Raw genomic sequence first — 20,672 nt, 5'->3', positions numbered from 1 at the left:
TAAATTTAAGTTCCTCTGATAGATTAAGAGGATAAAAACATTAAATCTGGCAAAATAATACTAGTACATTAGTTTTAAGCAAGGTTAAATTCACGGCAGATAATATCACATAAATCAAAGAAGGTCACACAATTTACAATTAATATAAATAGAGATATTTGGCATCTCTATAATACTGAATCCTTCTTAAAAAAAGAAAATGTTATGAAATGTATTTAACTTTTAGTTATTCTTAAAAGAGTGTTTACCTTTTGCCTTGTATTTCTTTGTATTAATAAAAAGAGAAGTAGCTTTTTTGTAAATAATGATAATGATAATAATTGCACAAACCTTTCAACCTAGCAATTCATTTGGGATTCATTGCTGCACTTATGTAAGGATTTGCATGTAATGTGCTTACCACCGCTGGATTACAAGACTAACAGGGGAAAACAAACAAACAAACAAACAAAAAAAGTGTATATATCCAAAAGTAAAGGGCTGCATGAATTTAGTATACCCAAGCCTGAAGCTAGTGTGTATATATGAACCATCTCTTGACTATTTCTGAAGCTAGTATGAATAGTCAAGAAATGGTTCATATATAACCTATTAAGGACTACTCTTTAGGGTACAGATTCGTAACCAATGAGTGCTTCTTAAAACAAACACACACAATACCTCATTTCCATACATGCTTGTTTCTGTTGGATTAAGTGCAAAACAAGTCAAAGAATGCCTACTATTGCTTATTTCTCATAGCAGGATTTTATAAGTTTAGAAAGGTTTTTGGGTTTTTTTCCTTAAAAACATCTCTTTACTCTTATTTGTCACAAGAAACAAGGATTATTTTGGCAATGTATGAAATAAATTTTAGGGCCTCAAGAAACAAATTTTTAAAAAATAGTTTTTCCCGAGGGTTTTACATAGTAGAATAAATGTGAATATAGGAGACACACCGTCTTATTCTAGAACAGGAGGTGGCGAGGTGCCCCTACAGCTCCATTTATGTGTTTCCTGTCTTCTAGGTTAGCATATGCCAACTTGTTCTATAAAGGGCCAGATTGCAAGTATTTTAAGCTTGGCAAGCCATATGGTCTGTGTCACTGCTACTCAACTCTGCTCTTAAGGCACAAGCTCTGCCATAGGCAGCGTGTAAACAAGTAACAGTAACTGGGTTCTAATAAAGCTTTATTTGTGGGCACTGAGATATAAATTCTCTGTAGTTTTCATCTGTCACAAAATATTATTATTTTTTTGAAATTTACTACATAAGAATTTAAATAGTATTCTTGGTTCATGGGTTTTCTAAAAACAGGCTTTGAGCCATAGTTTCCAACCCCCGTTCTAGATACTCCAAGTGTAACTGGAAATGTGCTACTGGAATTAGGTCCTGTGGTCCAAGCCAGAAAATGTCACTGGAACCATGCCGAGCCCAGTACCCAACTCAGACAAGATTAGCTGTCACTCCTAGGTGGTCTGAATCATGGAAGCTGGAAAATACCTCCTGCCTTTCCTGATGAGATGAACTTGACTACTTTAGCTGCTCTAATTCTATACTTGGAAACCTCATTCTCTACTGAAAAAAATGCTAAAATTCTAAAGCGGGAAAAAATGCATTAGGCTATGCTATCTTTCACTATGTGAAATTGTGAAAATGATTTTCCCCTAACGACTGTACCCAGAAAATGGAAGTTTTAATGGAGTGGATGAGAGGATGAAAGCCCCCATTTATATAATAGATCCCACAGAGAAAGGCCCTGTGGACTCTCGAGGGCCCAGTGCTATCAGCCAGGGGTCCTAAGGAGGCAAGGGAGTGGGCAAGAGAGAGTGAGGAGGCACAGGTGAGGGAGGGGTGTGGAAATTGGGGCTTGAGGGAACACGAGGTCAAACAAAACCTGTGAAATGATTGACCCAGAACATATCCCGGTTTTCCGACTAAAGTTAAAACTGAATAAAACAAAGGCATTTGAGGGGAAAAGAGAAGAAACATGAGAATCCTTTCCATTTCTCTTGGGATTTCTGGCAAGGAATCTGTGGTTTAGCTGCAGAATGAAGAGGGACAACCTGCTTGATAAAAAATTGATAAAACTGTAGAGAATACGCCCTAGATGTAAGCCAGGATATTGTAAAGTAGGGGTGCTGAGAGTACAGTCGGTGGAGAAATGTTTTAAAAATAAATCTGGAGAAGACTGAGTTCAGCCTGGTGTTGAAGGCTCATTTTCTGTAGAGCCATTTAAAGTCCTAAATATTCTAATGTAATCTGTTAACCTCCCAGAGGAGCTAACAAGCTCACCACTTCCAAAAACCATCTGAAGACAATATGGGGTGGTGGGGGGGGGGGTGACATATGTGTGCATTGTCCCTCAGGAATAATCCCTTCAAAATGGTTTTTTGAAAAACACCACTTTAGTTATAACCTTCTTATGATGAAATTTTCCCTAAAATAAAAATCACCCAATCTATAAGGAATAAATTAAATTTATATTTACATGCAATTAACAGATTGGCCTTCCTAGGACACCAACTGTAGGAGATATTTACACAAAATTTTTTTTAAAAAACTAAAGCTTCAACTTACTAAAGGGGTTTAAAAATTTGTGTCACTTCTAATAACTCAGAATTTACTTACTAACAGAAACTAATTTAAAAAAATGGTAGTTCAGTTCCTAATCAAGCCTGCTAATTTTATCAATAAAGTCAAAATTTGCAATACAACTTAGAAAAAAATCACTATTATTAAAATAAAAATAATTACATAGAATGAAAATGCAGAAATACCTTTTTTAAAAATATTTTTTAGTTGCAGATGGACACAATATCTTTGTTTATCCATTTTTATGTGATGCTGAGGATAGAACCCAGTGCTTCATACATTCAAGGCAGGCACTCTACCACTAAGCTACCACCCCAGCCCCCAGAAATACCTTTTTGAATGCTACATTAAATTTAATGCTTCTGCAGAAAAAAAAAAAAACCTAGTGGATGAAGTTAAAAAAGTTTAAGAAAATTATGAAGGTAATTTTGTGGTTTGCCATAAGCTTGAGGTATTTATTTTTAATTGAAATAATTTTAAGTAAAATTGTTTTAACAAAATATATAAAATAAATATTATAAAGAATGTAAAGCTACACGTAATTTTTTAAAAATTTATATTGTTAGATTATTTTCTTTGCCTACCCATATGTCTTTCAGAAAGATTTTGCCTTAATACTATTTATTCTTTTTAACATCATTTATTTAAGTGTAACAAATACAGAAAAGCAGGTAGAGAAAACACATTCACCTTGATGGACTACCACAGCATAATCACCCTAAGAGCCACCACTCAAGAGAACAACATTACAAGAACCTACCTTAAACCCCCTCCTCGTCAAAGGTACCGTGATGCTTGCTTCTACCAGAATAGCTACTTTTGCAAGTTTTGAGATTTATGAGAAGGAATAATATAGCATGTCATCTTCTGGTTTTTCAATTCAGTATTCTGTTTATGGGATTTGTCCAGATACTTATGTCTTGTTATATATGTTTTTTTGCCTTTACTGATGCATAGTACACTGCTGTATGAATATATCACTATTCAGTTATTTGTTTCTGTTTTGTTGATAATGAGCAGTGGAATAGTTGGATCACAGGGACAAAGGACATTCATGTTCAGTAATTAAGGCCAAAGAGACTGACAAAGTTGTCCTGATTTACATTTCCACTGGAGTTTCCATTGTGTCCTGAACTTGCTAACATTCCGTGTCGTAGGTTTGCTTCATTTAGCCATTATGGTACATGTGTGGTCATTTGTTATGTCTTATTAGCATTTTTCTAATTTCTGCAGTCAAGCAACATTTTATATATTTGATAAACATTTGTGTATCTTCTTTTGCATTCAAGACATTTGCCCATAATTTTACTGGATTATCTTTATTATCTTTAATGACCCTTCACATAGTCTAGATGTAATCCCTATCCTATGTTTCAACCCTTTCTTGTTAATATTTGGATGAGTGTATCAGGATATGCTGGTGGGGAAAAAAAAACCTCTACATATCAGTGGATGTATACAAAAATACTTAGATGTGCTGCAGGCCATTGGGTTTGGGGACAGCTATTTTTTTCCACATAGTTACTCCAGGACCCAAAATGACAAGTGCTACACCATGTAGAGTGCTGCTGCTTTCTACGGCCAGGAAATCACAGAAAACTGACAAATTTAAATGAGAAATTTGAACTTTTTTGTGTGAACAAATTGTTCACAAATTGTTGATAGACCTTTATTTTATCTTTATGTGGTGCTGAGGATGGAACCCAGTGCCTCACACACACTAGGCAAGTGTTCTACCACTGAGCCACAACCCCAGCCCTGTGGACATGTCTTTTTAATATCAGAATCTTGCACTTGAATCAGTAAGATGCAATTCCTGGTGGAGGATTTTAAGTGATGATATTTTCAAGTTCTTGGTATGATTATTAATAAAACCTGATGCATAATAAATTTGCAGGAAGAAAACAAAATGATCACAGATGAACTTATATTTGAAGATTCCAAGAACATTTTTTTCCTTTTCTTGATAAATTAATGTTGAAATTGCTCATGAAAATGGGAATAGATTTTGAATCCAATTCAGTTTTGTCAACTGTTTCAAATTACTGATGAGGTCTGATCTGTAGAACATGCAAGCATTACAGCAACATCCTGAAGCTAGCATAAACACTATAAGGGGCGAATATCTGCCCCAGACAGATACCTGTATCTTCTTTATGAGGACAGAAATTCAGGGATCTAGGTTGCTTCCCTCACCAAGAGTCCCTGCCCTCCTTGCTGATCATCTCTCTAACTGCGTGTGTTAACCTTTGGGTACCTGAAATATACGCTCCTGCAGCAACAGCCCTCTTTATCTGATGAACAGCAAATACACTCTAACTGGCTGCTCAAGTCATCAAGTGACTGACTGCTGAACAGTGTGTGGCAGAGAGGTAACAGGGGCCAGATGGCATTCATCCAGCTTGCCACCTTCAGAGAACTGAGAAAGAACAGCTATGCTTGGAAAAGTTCTGCAGGGAGGTTTGTGCTAAGGCAGAAGCAACAAGTGGTACGACGTAGCTGGCCAAGCTCCCTAGTGCTGGACTCTGACTCTTTCCACAATGTACTGGGCACAAATTAACTGGACTCTTTAGGCAATTATAAGGACATTCTTTCCATTTAACACATGATGAAGCGAAGGCATAGAAAGATCAGATGCCATATGCAAAGTGACACAGAGGGCTAAGTGAGGAGTCAGGCACCTGGTTCCATAGTTGTTGCTCCAGCCCATCACCTTCGACAAATGTCCCATGATTTGCTCAAAGTTAAGCCCATCACACAATTACAAAGAATGGCCAAGTTGTGTGAATATCAACTGTCTTCAGTGTGGGAATAATTTTATATGATTTAGCTGCATAAATTTAAGAAAATAAGAAATAGAGTTATTATTCTTTAGAATTCAGGTGCATAGAAGTGACATAATCAGCCACAGTGTATTGCACACTATAATACTTTCTTCTTACTTCTTATATTCATATTTAATTCATTCATTTTGCCTTTATTTTCCTCACTTTCATCCCTTTGATCATCCCTAATAGCACCTCATATTCACCCCAAATCATCATGTCACCATACACGTTGTTTTTTTTCGAAATATTTCTGTGAGTTTTCACACTATCCCTCATAAGTAATTTCCTTTACACTACTACATGGTACCCCATTATTTCCAATACCACATTTTATCTACCCAGTTATTGTGGACAGACCCCACATTTGTTGCCCACTCTGGTTGTCTAACCAGAGTGGACAGTCTCTTTGTGTAGAACAATTTTCCTCAAGAATATATCTCAAGGAATAGCGTCAAGTTACATTCTGTGCACAGATACAAATTCACCCTGCAGAAAAGTTGGACCTAACTATATTTAAGAAACAGAGAGAGATCCAATTTCCCACACTGATATCTGACCTTAATCTTAGCAGTAAAAAGTAGCATTTCATTGCTTTTGCTTTTCTTAGTTTGAGAATTTTCCTCACTAATGAGATTGAATAATCTTTATCATCTTTTAGCTATTGTGTTCCTTCCTACAGATTTTTAAATTACATCCTTTCTTGGCTAACTAGTAGCACTCCTGCCTCATTATTTCTAAATTGAAAGAATTTCTTATATATTCAAGATTTTAATCCTCTTTATTCATACTGTATACCAGAATCATCTCCTAGTCTATGACCGGTCTTGTTATTTTTGCCCATGGGGATGATTGGCATAATAGAAATTATTACTTGTATGTTATTCAAACCCTCAAATTTTCCCTTTATATACTGTATTTTATGCTTTTACATTTTCTTGAGGTTTAACATGCACAAAAGACATAGATTCCAATGAATGTTTACATATGTGCAAATCCTTGAGACAATCACACAAAGCAACACATAGAACATTTTTAACATCTGAGAAAGTTCTTACATGCATTTTACCAAAAAAAAAAAAAAAAAAAAAAAAAACCCATACTCCTGTCCTCCCACTCTGTCCTACGCTGTCATTCACGTGTTTGTTCTTCAGCTTCATATAAATGGGATCATACTTTAGGCAACAATCCTTCATGTCTGGTTTCATGCACTCATTGCTACCACAGTCAAATTCCTGTACATTGTGGGCAACAGTAGTTCTATTTGTCCATGTGCAGTTTTACACTGAATAAATTGTTTTGGTTAGATTTTTCACCTTTGTGACCAAAGACCTGATGAGAACAATTTTAGAGAAGGAAAAGTTTATTAGGGGCCATGACTTCAGAGGTCTCAGTCCAAAGACAGAGGACTCTTGCTTATTGCCCAAAATGAGGCAGAATATAACATCATGGCAGAAAGGTGTGGAGGAGGAACAGCTCAGGACATGACTACCAGGAAGCAGAGAGAGATTGCTACCCTTAGCACAGACAAAATAGAAACCCCAAAGGCTTGCCCTCAGTGGCCCATCTCCTCTGGCCTCACCCTGTCTGTCTACAGTTACCACCCACTAATCCCTATCAGAGAACTAATGCACTGATTAGGTTAAGGCTCTCAAAACCAATCATTTCACCTCTAAACTTTCTTGCATTGTCTCACACATGAGCTTTTTGGGGACAGCTCATATCTAAACCATAACATAAATATACCACAATTTATCCATTAATTAAAATTTAATTGTTCCAATTTGGTGCTATTATAAACTGTTATATATTATATATGACAAACTTTTCAAACACATTTTGTATGTAAGTCTTTAAGTGGATACATGCATTCATTTCTCTTTAATAAACTTTTCTATAATGCTATGGATATATAAAATTTCTAGGTCAAGGGATGTGTGTGTATTTGGTACTAATAGGTATTACAAAACCAGTTTTCAAGTGGTTGTCCCAGTTAGCACTCCAAAGAGCAATATCCAAGAGCTCTAATTGTTCCTTGCCATGATTTTGTGTTGTTGGTCTTCTTGATTATAGCCATTCTCATGAGTGTTTAACAGAATCATATTGTGCTTATTCTTTGTGTCTAAATATTTAACTTCAATTCTCTGGTTTTTAACTAATTGGTATGAGGAACATTAAGTGGAGAGTGCTACTGTAATAATTAGTATACAAGGACAATCAGTATGCCCCAGGCAATTTCCTGTTCCAAGAGAAGATATTACCATTTTTTGTTTGTTCGTTTGTGATTTAGTACTGGACATCAAACTCAGGGCCTTGCACATACTGGGCAGACACTCTGCCACTGAGCTACTCCCTAGCCCTTTTTTATTTTATTTTGAGTGAGGGTCTTAATAAGCTGCCATGACTGACCTGGAACAGGTGATACCCTGCCTCAGCCTCCAGAGTAACTGGGATTACAGGTGTGCAACATCAGGCTCAGCAAGATATTATTACTTAAGAATATTTTCTCATATACATATTAACTTTGATCAACTTTATTTTCAACATCTAGTTATGCATAAAATTCTTAATTTTAATGTTTTCATTGACTAATGTGTTGCCAGATTTCTTAGTGTAAACCCCTTGCTAAATAACTAGAATTCAATGCAGTGTATTATGCTGTTAATGTATTACCACACTTTCTACTTGGAATGTTTCTGTTGCTATTGATAGGCAAGCTTGATTTGTTGACATTTGTATGTGCTATATTTGGGGAGCATTAATATCAAGGTTACATTTTGTTTATAAAAGACATTAAATTTTTGTCTGCCTTTTCTTCTCTAGAATTGGTCCAAGAGTATTGACTAGGTCTGGTTCAAAGCACGGTGAGAACTTTCTTTGCCACTCTCCAGCCTGATCCTGTTTTTAGGAAGTAACCCTGAGAGCAAGCCCTGTTTATTCCGCAGCATCTAGCTTACTTATGTTTTCTTTAAGGCAATGTAATAAACTGAAACCAGAGACTCTGGTACCAGAGGCCTGGGGTTTAAAATCTTGTTACATGATGATTAGCTATTGTCCTCAGGAAGGCCACCTCTCCTAATGTACCTCTATTTCTTCAATTGAAAAATGAGAATCATAAAATAACTATAATAATAGTAATAATGATGATGATGATGATACTTATAGGTTTGTTGGAAATTTTTAAAGAATTAAGGTATGTAAAGCCCTCAGAACGGTTGTCTGACACAGATTAAACAGCCTTTAATGCTATTATTTCATCTCTTCTGGGGGCAATTTGGGCAATTTACATTCTTGTAGAAAATGTATTTCATCAAATTAAACTGCACAATATGGGTAGAGTTATCTCTTCTGTGTCTTCAAATTCCCTTCACATTTTTTTGTTACTTCCTCATTATCACTTGTTATATTTTATTGGCATCCTGCTCTGTTCACTTTGATTGGTTTTCCTAACAGTTTTATGGTCTACTTTTCCTCCCAAGGAACTAACATGAGATGTATTCATTATTTGCAGTGATTTTCAGGTTCTACTTCATTTTCTGCCCTGATTTTTATTTGTTCTTTCTTTTTATTTATTTTATTTCTCAGTTTGGGGGAATATACTTGCTTAATGTTGTTATTTACTACTTGATTTGTCTGTTTCAAACACCGTTTGATCAACAATAACAAAAGATAAGAAAATCAACGTACTTTTATTATTCTCCACAAAGTAGTTTCTTCAAGAAAGGTTCCTGAAACCATGTTCTCAGAGTTCCTACCTGTTTGAACTCTTGTTTCTCTCTCTCTCTCTCTCTCTCTCTCTCTCTCTCTCTCTCTCTTTTTTTTAATTTGGATGAGAGCAGGCCTGGATATGCAAATTGTCATTTATTTGTTTTGGAAAGCCTTTGGTATCTGTCCACGCCTGGTTGGCCTTTATTGAGTTTAACACCCCTTCTTCACATATCCTCTTTGGCCTACAGATGTCTCTTGATTGTATCAAAGATGGAGTTTGTCCTTCATTTCTCTTTTGGTTTACTTAGTTCCTTTGCTTGCTTTGTCCTCATTTAGAACACAGAAAAATACTCTGCTCTTCAAAAACTGGAAATCTGCCAATCTCTCTATCATTCTTTATTATCAGATCCTATTGTTAGGTAGAAGATAGGGCTTGGAGAAGGGACAAAAAAGGACAAGAGAGGGTCCCACCCCTAGGGCCCTCAGCTCCTCCTGTTTCTCTTTTTTTTTTAGTAATGTAAACTGACCAAAAAAATCCTGGACTAAATATCATATTTCCTCTGCAGTTAGAAAGCTGTTACTAATGCAATTGTTCTGACACTATGTATTTCCCAGCCCATCATTCCTTCCAGCCCCCAAGACCCTCAAGTACTTGAGAGAACATTGATACAAAAAACTTTTAAAAAAAATCAACATTATTCTTTGAAATGGTTTTTTAGCAAATTTACATACAAAATGTAAGAAAAAATATAGCTAAATTTTCAACATTGACGTCTTAAAACACAAAATTCAGAGCAAGAACATGAGTTTTACAAAAGGTCACTTTACCTTAATATAAGCTTCACAGTTGCCCTCGACCATTGCAAAGCAGGAATCACATGGATGGGATGTTTTGGTGGATCTTTATAGCAAAAATGTAAAACAAAAACGGGTGAATAGTTTTCTTTTTAAAATGAACCTGTTTAAAGTTAAGGTGTAATGTATTAAATGGTGTTTTTTGATTGATATAATTAAAATATGACCTCCATTTTTAAAAAAAAGAAACAGCTCCTCCTGTGAGGGGACAAATGGGCCATCTCACCATTAAACAGAGAGGAGTTCAAGGAGAGTCACTGACCTTGGACATGCATTGTGGATTGCCCGCCCCCACTCCCAGGCATTGTTTGGAAGAAAAGAAACTTACACATCACAGTAGAAATGATGTCAAGTTCAACTGTCAATCTAGGTGTCAGCCACTTCCAGATCCACCCAAGGGAGAAGGGGGACAACCAGCACAGCCCAAGGAAGCCAGCTCCACTGTGTACCCAGGGCCTGGAGCTACCTCATCAAGTCCTTCTGTGTTGTAGAATTCTCCTGAGAATATGTCCCCTTTTTGTTAGAGCATTCCTGGGAGAGATTCACATTTCTTTGGCTTGTGTTTTTCTTTTCTTTTGTCCCTTCCTTTTAAATTCAGCTTGCTTTTACAATGTATGGCCAGGCCATCGGTGCTCTGGCTTTTTGTTGGTTGGTTGGTTGGTTTGCAACATGGCACGTATTTGATTATTGAACTCTGTCAGAATTGCTCTCCCTGCTGAAATTCCACTGATCTCTCCTTCCCGCTTCTCTGGGGCCTGGTAATTTTTCATTATAATTTGTAACTACAGCGTGGGTTATCCCACAGTTTGGAAGATCCCACTTAGACCAGATAAATTCTGGCTGGCAGAATCTTTTCTGCTATTTCTCCAATTGCCAGGGTTCACCCTCACTGTGGTCCCAGTGCAAGATACCTCCCTCAGGTGGTGGACTTCAATGAGCCTCCATGAGAGAGCCAGCCCTGCCTTTTGACCCCATGTGCTTCTGGTCTCTCTCTTTTCTTTTCTTCCAAAACCAAGGAGGGAATAGGGAAGGGGGCGGAGGTTACAGGCCTCTTCAAGGAGGGGGTGGGTGTCATTTATGAGGGGAAAAGTCATCCAGAACCTTCATGCCTTCATGGTGCCCTGTGGCCCTCCTCCTCCTCCTCCTCCTCCTCCTCCTCCTCCTCCTCCTCCTCCTCCTCCTCCTCCCCTCCTCTCTAAAAGAACTCTTCTATTTTCCCTCTTACAGTCTTCACAGCTGCATTTCCTTGTGTTGTTTGAAATGATGAGTCCTGAGGCCACTCTTGGCTTCCCAGCTGAAGATCCCAGTGGAAAGGAAAACGGGGCTGGGGATTTTATCACTCTTTTAGGTTGCTTCTCTGTCCAGTGGGTTTTCCTGTGAGCACTTGTAAGGAAGGACATGTCCACTGATGTGGAAATTGCCACGTCTTCACTCGGGTTTGTCTAGAGTCTCTGGGTGGGGCAGGAGGGGCCGGGAAATTACTGAGAATTCCGAGTGTTTCCGGGCTTGTTCTCTCTCGCCTCCCATCTGGATTGCTTCCATGGAAGAGCACCCGCCATGCCAGGTCTACACTGGGACCCCAGTCTCAATCTAACTGCTCCTGTTTTATTACTGTGTAGACACTAGCTCTTCTTGGTGTTTTTACCCCCTTTGCTCAGCGCTGCCTCCCTTCCTTGTTCATTCCTCTTCTCTTTCCCTTCCTCCTTCCTCTGACACCGGTTTCCCATTCAGCTAAGCAACCTGAGAGGCACCATTTTGTATTTCCTCTTTATTCAGAGAAGCTTTCACCCAGGGTGATGCAGTGTCCTGTGTCCGGAGGAGGGTGGTGGACACGCAGATGAACACATTTCAAAGTCATCTAAATGTGCATCTATCTGTCTTATTATGTATAAATCATGACTTAAAAAGTTTAAATGGTTGTTAGTAGTCCTCTGAAAAGTGACAAAGAACAGCACTGGACAGAATTAGAACAGAAGACAAAGATAATTACACTCCTAAGCCCCCCCCCCGCACCCACACACACACACACACACACTCATAGACACTTGATGACACTTCCCTGTCACTTATCAACCCCATTCATCATCATTCATTGGACCATTACCTAATTCCCTTTAGATTTTCAAGTTGGCCATAAGTTGTAAGTAAAATTTGTCCTAACTATTTCAATAACCTGCCGCATCCGTGATTACATCTCCTGTCTCATTCCTGAAGTAGTGCATTTTTGCTCTCCTTGTAGGTACTTGGCACAGTTTTATCTGTTTTATTGATTACACCTATCCAAATACCAGGATTTGGGCTTAATTTTTTTCTAATAAATTTGTCTTTTTTATCTTCATTTATTTCTAACTGTAATTATATAAATTGCTTTTCCTGATTTATTTTGGCTTGTTCTCTTTTTTTCAATTTTTCCTAAATTTTTATGTGATTTTTACATAGTGCATATGTGAAATACTTCTTGCACTTTTTAAATTGCATTCATTTGTATTGATTTATAGGCTTTCTTTATGTATTCTAAGCAATATATTGTTATATGTTATAAAAAATAAATATATTTATAATCAAACTAACATGTATTATCTCACATAGTTACTTTTTGTACATGTATGTATGTGGAGAACATCTAAGATTTAGACTCCTATCAATCAAAATTCACATACACAACAGTGTCTATTTTTACTGTTTCACCTATGCTTTTGACTTTATACAAAAAAAAAAAAAAATCACTGCCCAGATCAATGTTAAAAAGCTTTCTGTCTGTATTTTCTTCTTAGCAAAATTCACATATACAACATCCACATATACAAAGTTCACATATACAACAATGCAACATTGTTGATTAATGTACACATAGCAGTACAGTAATCAACACATAGCTGTAAAATAATCAAAATACTGATTTCATGTGTTTTACAGATATACCCAGCAGTGGGATTGCTAGATAATTAGGTAACTTAATCTTTAATTATTTTAGAAGTTTTTTCCCTCCAATTTAGTAGATTGCCTTTTTATTGTGGGTTGGTCATGTTCTTGGCAGTGAAGAGGGTTTATAGTTTGATACAATTCCGTTTGTCGATTTTTACTGTTTCACCTACAGTTTTGATTTCATACCAAAAATAAATAAATAAAATCATTGCCCAGATCAGTGTTAAAAAGTTTTCTATGTTTTCTTCTAAAATTTTATAGGTTCATAAATTTCAGGTTTTATATTTAAGTCTTTATTTTGAGTTTGCATTTGTATATGGGTTCAGGAAAGCGTCCGATTTCATTCTTCTGCATAGGGATAGATGGTTTCCCAATGCCATTTACTGAAGACACTGCCCTTGCCCCACTGTGTTTTCTTGGCATCCTCTAAAAAAATAAGTTGACGATGGATGTGTGGACTTATTCCTGGGCTTTCTCTTCTATTTCACTGGTCTATCCATTGTTTTTATGCCAATACAACATTGTTTTGGTTACTGTAGGTTTGTAATATATTTTGAAATCAGGGATGAAAAAATGCTTAATTCTTTTTTTTTGCTCAATATTGTTAAGTGGCATTTAAATTTATATTTCCTAACCTACTTTCTGGTGTCGAGGAATGTAATAAGTTTTGAGTTAATGAACACTTTTATTTCTGCTAATAATCTGTAAATATAATCTTTGTAAATAACACAATATCTATAAATATGACTTTGTTCTTTTCTTGTCTTTTATTTTTACTTTCTTTCTTACAGTATAATAACCTTATCTTCTTCCTGAAATAAAATGAAGGTTACTAAAGTCCTACCATTCAGAATGCATGCTTTCAACTCCTTTTATATTCATCATTTTAGACCCCACCCCAGGGTCCTCAGAATAATTGATGTCTGGCTATGCCTTGTCACACCAGTTTATTTGAGGGGTGTATTTGGTCTGAATTTAAATTTCAGCCTATGAACATTCACCAGTCCCACTTCACTTACTTGGACTAGACAGTGTCTCTGGAGGCCAGGGGCTAGGGAAATTTGTGGTGCTATCACTGTTACTTTAACAGATAATTCACATTCCACAAAATGAAATACTTATTCCCTAGAGGAGCTCAGGGAGCTGAAGAGCGTGTTTAAATTGTCTGTCCATTATCACTTTGGAATGCTTCTATTGCTTATTCCATTAGATGATTCGGTGACTCAAAGCCAGATGTTTCTATCCCCATGTGAAAAGCCTTAGATTTAGTCTAAAATTACAAATACACTAGAGTGCAGAAAATGGCATTTTGAAATGGGGCAAAGTGTTGAACATCAGAACACTTTGAGTACGTCTGAACTAGCACCAAAAATGTATTTGTTAAAATACATTCTCTGTATCATTGTGTTGCAAGACATACCAGTCTTTATTATTAAGATCTTCTTTTAATACACTATACTTTCACCTATATTACACCTTAAAAAATCATTTTTCTTTCTGACCTTGATGACAGACCAATGACATCTCCCTCCTACTTACCCAGGGGTTCCATCACCAGGCCATCCTTGCTTATATCCTCTACAATGCTGAATTCTTCTATTTATTTAAAATGAAACCTACTAAAAAGCCCATTTTTTAAGCTTAAACAAGCATCTGTTGAATTTTTTTCTTTCTTTTTTTTCTTTTTCTTTTTTTTCTTTTTTACTTATTACCTGAATAACTAAAAGCTAAATAAGGAAAAGCCAGAAAGAAAAACAAAAGCACCTTCTTTGATGGATGAAAATGTGTTGGCAGGAATGCTGGTGCAGCAAGACAGTTGATAAAAAAATAATAACTTATAGTCACCAAAGAACAAGGAGCCATTTTGATTCTAGCTGAATGGTTTCAACAACTCAGCAGATGAAGAGCAAATTCATTTTCTCTCTCCAACATAGAAACATAGCCTTTGTAATAATTCTGTTTTTTTGTGGTATTGCTAAAACTTCCACAGTAACAAAGGTACTGTGACAGTCTGCCTTCACAGAGTCTAATGAGATATCTTCACCAGTATCTTATACAGGGGTGCACTCACACTGAGTCTTTCCCAACAGATATGGGATTTAAGGCAATTCACTCGCCTTAAATCTATGGCAATATTAATTCAGAACAATTCCAGCCATGCCTATAGCAATTTAATATTCATTGCCACAAAGTATCTAGATAGATTCCTTATAATGAAAATAGGTTTATTTAGCTCATAGTCTAGAGATTCAAGAGCACCACACTGACATCTGCTGGGTTGTGGACCACCTTGGCCCTGTCAATCATACTAGATGGTATCACAGTGGAGTACATGTGTGAAGGAAACATCACGTGACCAAACAATAAGCTGGACAGTAGGGAGGGGCCAAGTACTTCTCTCTTACAACCAACCCTCTGGAGCACCCCAATGATCTAATCATCCCTTGTAATCCCACCTCTTAAAAAGCTCTAGCACTCAACATAGCTACACTGTGGACCAAGGTTCCAACACATGAGTTCTTGGGGGATACACTCAAACCAAATCTGAACCTTTGTTGCTTTCAACAAACTTGTAGCAGCAGAAAAGAGGGTCAGGATCTTGGACCATATCTTTTCTATAACTGTACTCCATCTCTGCATGATCTCACCTATTAACATGTTTAATATCTCCCATACATTAGTGACTTCAATAATTAAACCTCAGCTCCTCGGTGTCCCTTGGGATCCACCCAATATCAAATAAACAAAACAATAGGAATATATACTAGAAAACTTTTGTTCTTCTTAAATTCACTTTTCCTTAAGTTTTTTTTTTTTTTTTTTTTTTTTTCATCTCAGTGCTATCACTATTATCCCGGATGCTTCAGCCAATAAATGTAAACTAACATTAGATTTTTCTCTTCATCTTAGATCCCACCAGCAGTCCATCATCCAGACCTCTCATATGACTTCAATTTCTTTCCTCCTGAACTCATCCAAGACCCCATCATCTCTCACCAAAACAACCAAATGACCCTCTAGCAGGTCTCTGCTGCTCTTGCCTCCCACATCCGTGTTCTGGTTCTCTGTTTTTACATAACAAACCTTATCAAAGCACAGTGATTTGCAGGCATGAATTGCATTGTTTTTCCTGTCTGTGTTAAGTAGGCTCAGATGTTCAATTATTCAGCTGGTGCACTTGGTGACCTCAGCACAGTTGCTGTTAGATAATGAATGGGGAAACTGGGAAGGCTGGGCTTCTCTCTCCATGTAGTCTTAAGGTTTTTAGTTTTAATGTGAAATCTTCAACGGAATATCCAAGCTTATTACAAGATAGCTAACGGTCCCCAAAGAGATTGTTCCAACAGAGACTAAGCAGAAGCTAGAAAAACCTTCATAAAAGGTAGACCAGGAATTTCATGCTTGCTTGTTGGAAATAAGTCAAACCAAGATTCATCATGGTGGAGAGGAGTCCACAGAGTATGAATTCTGAAAAGCATTGTGCATTGGAATCCCAAGTTTGAAAAACAGTTTCCTCATTCTCTAGGCATCTTTTAAAAACAGGAATCAGAGAATGTCACTCTCTGCTTTCAAGAACCAAGCACCTTCTACCACTCTAACAATGGATATCAAGGCCTTAGCATGACCCACCAGATCTTGTGGGCTATTGTCCATGCAGACTTCTCTAATACTAATTTCCACCCTCTAGAAAGGCCAGAAACAAGCATACAAGTATTCTAAATTAGCTCAATGATTTCCTCCATGTTTTTTTTTTTTTCTTCATCTCAGTGCTATCACTATTATCCCGGATGCTTCAGCCAATAAGTGTATTTATTGACTCAGGTGGACTGCAGGAATTGCACACTTAAATAAAGTCAGATGTGCAAGACTAGTGGACAAGAAATTGTCCTGTGTCGACAGGACTGAGAGACAAATACAACTTCTATCACTTTATACTACTACTATCTTGTATATAAAGGCCCATCAAATTCATCGCATCTCTCAAACACTGCATTAACAAGCAGACTTGGAATTACTTTTTCTTTTTTTTTGACATAAGAACCCAAGTCTTCTAGCCACAGTGACTTGCCTAATGCCAAATATATAACAAGTGGTGGAGCCAGAACATAAAATTGTCTCATAATTATTTGCTCAGTATTCTTGCTACTTCTCATAATTAAAAAATAATACAGAAAAAACTCTAAGATATCACACTATTGAAAAAAAATAGATAAAATGAAGCAATTTATACTTGTAGGGTGCGGCCTGATATCTGCCTGATCTCCTCAACTCGGTTATTGGAAAAAATAAAATTTCTAGGTGCTTTTTGGCACCTTTTTTCTTTCTTCATTGTAGACAATAGCTAGATACATCTCAACACAATTTTTTTTCTTTTGGTACTAGGGATTGAACCCAGGGGTGCTTAACCACTGAGCCATAGCTTCCCAGTCCTTTTTTAATTTTTATTTTGAGACAAGGTTCTCAGTAGGTTGTTTACAACCTCTCTAAGTTGCTGAGGTTGGCTTTGAATCTACAATACCCATGTTTCAGTCTCCTAAAATGCTGGGAATACAGGTGTGTGCCATTCCACCTGGCAGCAGAATCTTCAAAAGTATGTATGCACTCCAACTGAAGAAAAGAACTGGCTACCTAGCCCCACAATAGTCCATACAATCGCTTTGTAGATGTTTAACAGGATCGAAATGAAAATGTTTGGTTTTATTTCCCCCTGAGATATACGAACAATTGCTTTAAATCCCTTTTTTATATTGACATAAATATTACTCTCTGGCAAATAGTCTGCTCAAATTGGACAGTTACCTAAGAACCAAAGCATAACAAATACTGAAGTCCAAGGAATGACTTGAATAGGAACCTTGGATAAGGGATAGTATAAAATAAAATAGCTTCTGAATTTTGTCCAGGTAGGGGTACATTACTGTTTCCTAAGACAAAACATGTGTTGGGAAAAACATTCTCATGTACACGGTGATTACTTTTGGAGAGTGTGTTTGCAGGTAGTTGTCTGAGCCAGGAGCAGTATTTCAATTCTGGATTCCTGCTGCTGGCTCCACTGAGGAATTGCACACTTAAATAAAGTGAGTCTGCACTGCACTAGAAACCACAGCCCCATATCTGCAGTGGCCCACAGCTGTAATCCCAGCACCTCAGGAGGCTGAGGCAGGAGAATCACAAGCTCAAGGCCAGCCTCAGCACTTAGCAAGATGCTGTCACAGGGCTTGAGAAGACCCAACTTCCCCATGCGGGAGAGGACTCCTCTCTGCTTGAAAATATCAGGAAATGAGGAGGAGCAGGGGAAGAAGGAAGCTGGCCTGCAGGAGAGACTGGTGTGTCCATGCAGTAGGAGGAGGGGAGGAGTGGTCAAGGCTGTCAGGATGGCCTCGTGAATACTGAGAAGGATCTGAAGAGGCGTGCAGGGTAAGGGTGGTCACTGTGAAGAGGGTCTCAAGGTGCGAGAAGCAGCAGGCTGGACAGGACTGGCACAGTGACCTAGAGATACTAGGGAAGTTCCTTATGAAGTCAGCAGGTAATCTTTCTAAGGCTGGCCTCCCAGACACATCAGCCCCTCAGTCCTATCCCAGAAATGGGGATTCTAGAAAATCTCACTTAGGCCTGTCAAAAAACGACACAGCGCAGGAACAGGAAGCTAAGCGACGTACTTTCATGTACCAGCATTTATCAGACTGCACAAGTTGCAACCCCTGCCAAACCCACCCTAGAGCCAGGGGAGCTCAGCATTCACTCACATTTCTGGGGGCCAGAGTCTGACAGCCAGGGTGGCCCAGACCGGTGCCCACTGAGGCCTCTCTCTGACCTTGCAGATGGCCTTCCTGCCTGTGTCCTCACAGTGGTACTTCTGGGAGTCTGTGCCCAGATATCCTCTGCCACAAGGGCACAGCTCACATTGGATCAGGGCCACCCAGATGGTCTTATTGAACTAGATAACCCCCCGAAAGACCCTGTCTCCCCCATATGGGCATATTCTCAGCTACTGGCTTCGGACTTCAAAACAAGGGGCTAGGAGTTGGCCCCTCACACAGATAGTTCGGATTCCTCCCCAACCATCCTGTGAGAAGATATGGGATCCCAGCCCTGTGAAGAGAGCTCACTCAACACCTCTGCAGTGAGGCCATTGTGACCTATACCAATCCTGTGAGCACAGTTTGATCATTATGAATCCAGTCAGGCCAATCCAGTAAGGTCACCTGAATCTGTAGGAATCCAAGCTGGTGGCATTAATCTCTCCCAATCCTGTGCAGCCTTTTCTTCAACGCCAGTCCTGTGAGCACAGTCCCAGCAAGGCCCGTGGGGAGGGCTTTGACCTGCACCTGTTGGTTGAACTCTTCTGCTCCACGTCCTCAGGATCATCCAAAAAGATGTCTTCTTTTGTGTCACAATAAGAATATAAATTAAATTTAAAAACACTGATGACGTTAAGAAAGACTTAGGGAAAACAATTTCTCTCCAGGAGAGGAAAGAAGATCCCAGACAGCAGCAGCGGCCCGACTGTTGCCACCCTCGGCACGCGGAGAGCTGGGGTCGCGGCCTGCTCAGCTGCCGGCAGCTTCTCAGAAGGTCCCTAAGTGAAGCAGCCAGGTCTGGACCCACATGGCTCGGGGAGGGTGCTGCTTCCGGCCAGGCCTGGCTGGGCAGCCTCCCCTCTCCGTGTGGTTTCCCTGGTCAAAGGGCGGGATGACTGGCTGGGCTCCTTCCAGGGGGAGCGCTCAGGAACCCTGCGTTCCTGCTCAGTGGTGGTACCTCCAGCCAGTGCATCTTCTGACTTGATTTCATCAGCATCGTGGGATAATTGTTTACTGCTTTTTTAATATTTTTATTATTTCTTGATGGATCTTTCTTTTATTTACTTTTTTGTATGCGGTGCAGAGAATGGAACCCAGTGCCTCACACATACTGGGCAAGCGCTCTACCACAGAGCCACAACCCCAGCCCAAATCATTGTTTTCTTAAAAGGAAAACTCCTGTTCTTCGGAGAGGATTGGGCAGCAGCAGAGTGGCTCTGTGCACTGCTACGTCACACAGGGCACTGGAGGTCTGTGCAGCTTTGCCTTCCCCCTCCTCTTCCAGCTCTTTATGGCCTGTGTTGGAGACGGTGGGGAAGCTGCTTTTGCCAGTTCCTGCCTAGGGAGGCCCTGGACTCCTCATGGCCTTGGCTAAGCTCCTTTCTCTGTGTGAGTGTCAAGCTCTGCATTGTGCTGGGGGCACTGAGTCTGGCCACGGTCACCTATGAGAGTGTTGAGCATCTGGAGACCAGGAGCCTCACCTGGATCCTGGCTGCCAGATAACCCAGCCAAGCAGAGGAAGGAGAGATAGGGACAGCGATGTGAGAGCTAAGGGCAGGGTGGGGGGCGTCCAATACCCAGGATCAAAAGGGCCACTGAGGAGCCAGCTGAGCACCTGGGTGGCAGGCCTCCTGAGACATGCAGAGGTGTCTGCACATGCACACAACGACTTTAGGACTTGCTACCTGTCCTGATGCTTATCTACCAGAGGCCCTCTAGTCACCAAGGAAGTGACCGGGCATGCCATGGACCATGGAGTCATCAGGAATGCTTCCCAATGGGGCAGTGACAGAGGACCCCGCCATGCCAGGTGGGCACACGCATGCCTGGGTGCACCTTCCGTTGCGTCTCTCCTTCCCGGCACTGGCTATGTTTCCACAGCTCTGCACACCCTCCTCCTTTGTCCCTGTGCTGAGTCCCTTCACCCCTGCCCAGGACCCTTCAGGCAGGCCCACCCTGCCCGCTGTCCCATCTCCCTTCCCT

Source organism: Callospermophilus lateralis, chromosome 6 (assembly GCF_048772815.1).
Source record: "Callospermophilus lateralis isolate mCalLat2 chromosome 6, mCalLat2.hap1, whole genome shotgun sequence".
In the NCBI taxonomy this organism is placed as follows: domain Eukaryota; kingdom Metazoa; phylum Chordata; class Mammalia; order Rodentia; family Sciuridae; genus Callospermophilus; species Callospermophilus lateralis.
The sequence above is the reverse complement of the archived record's forward strand: the minus strand, read 5'-3'. Positions refer to the sequence as shown.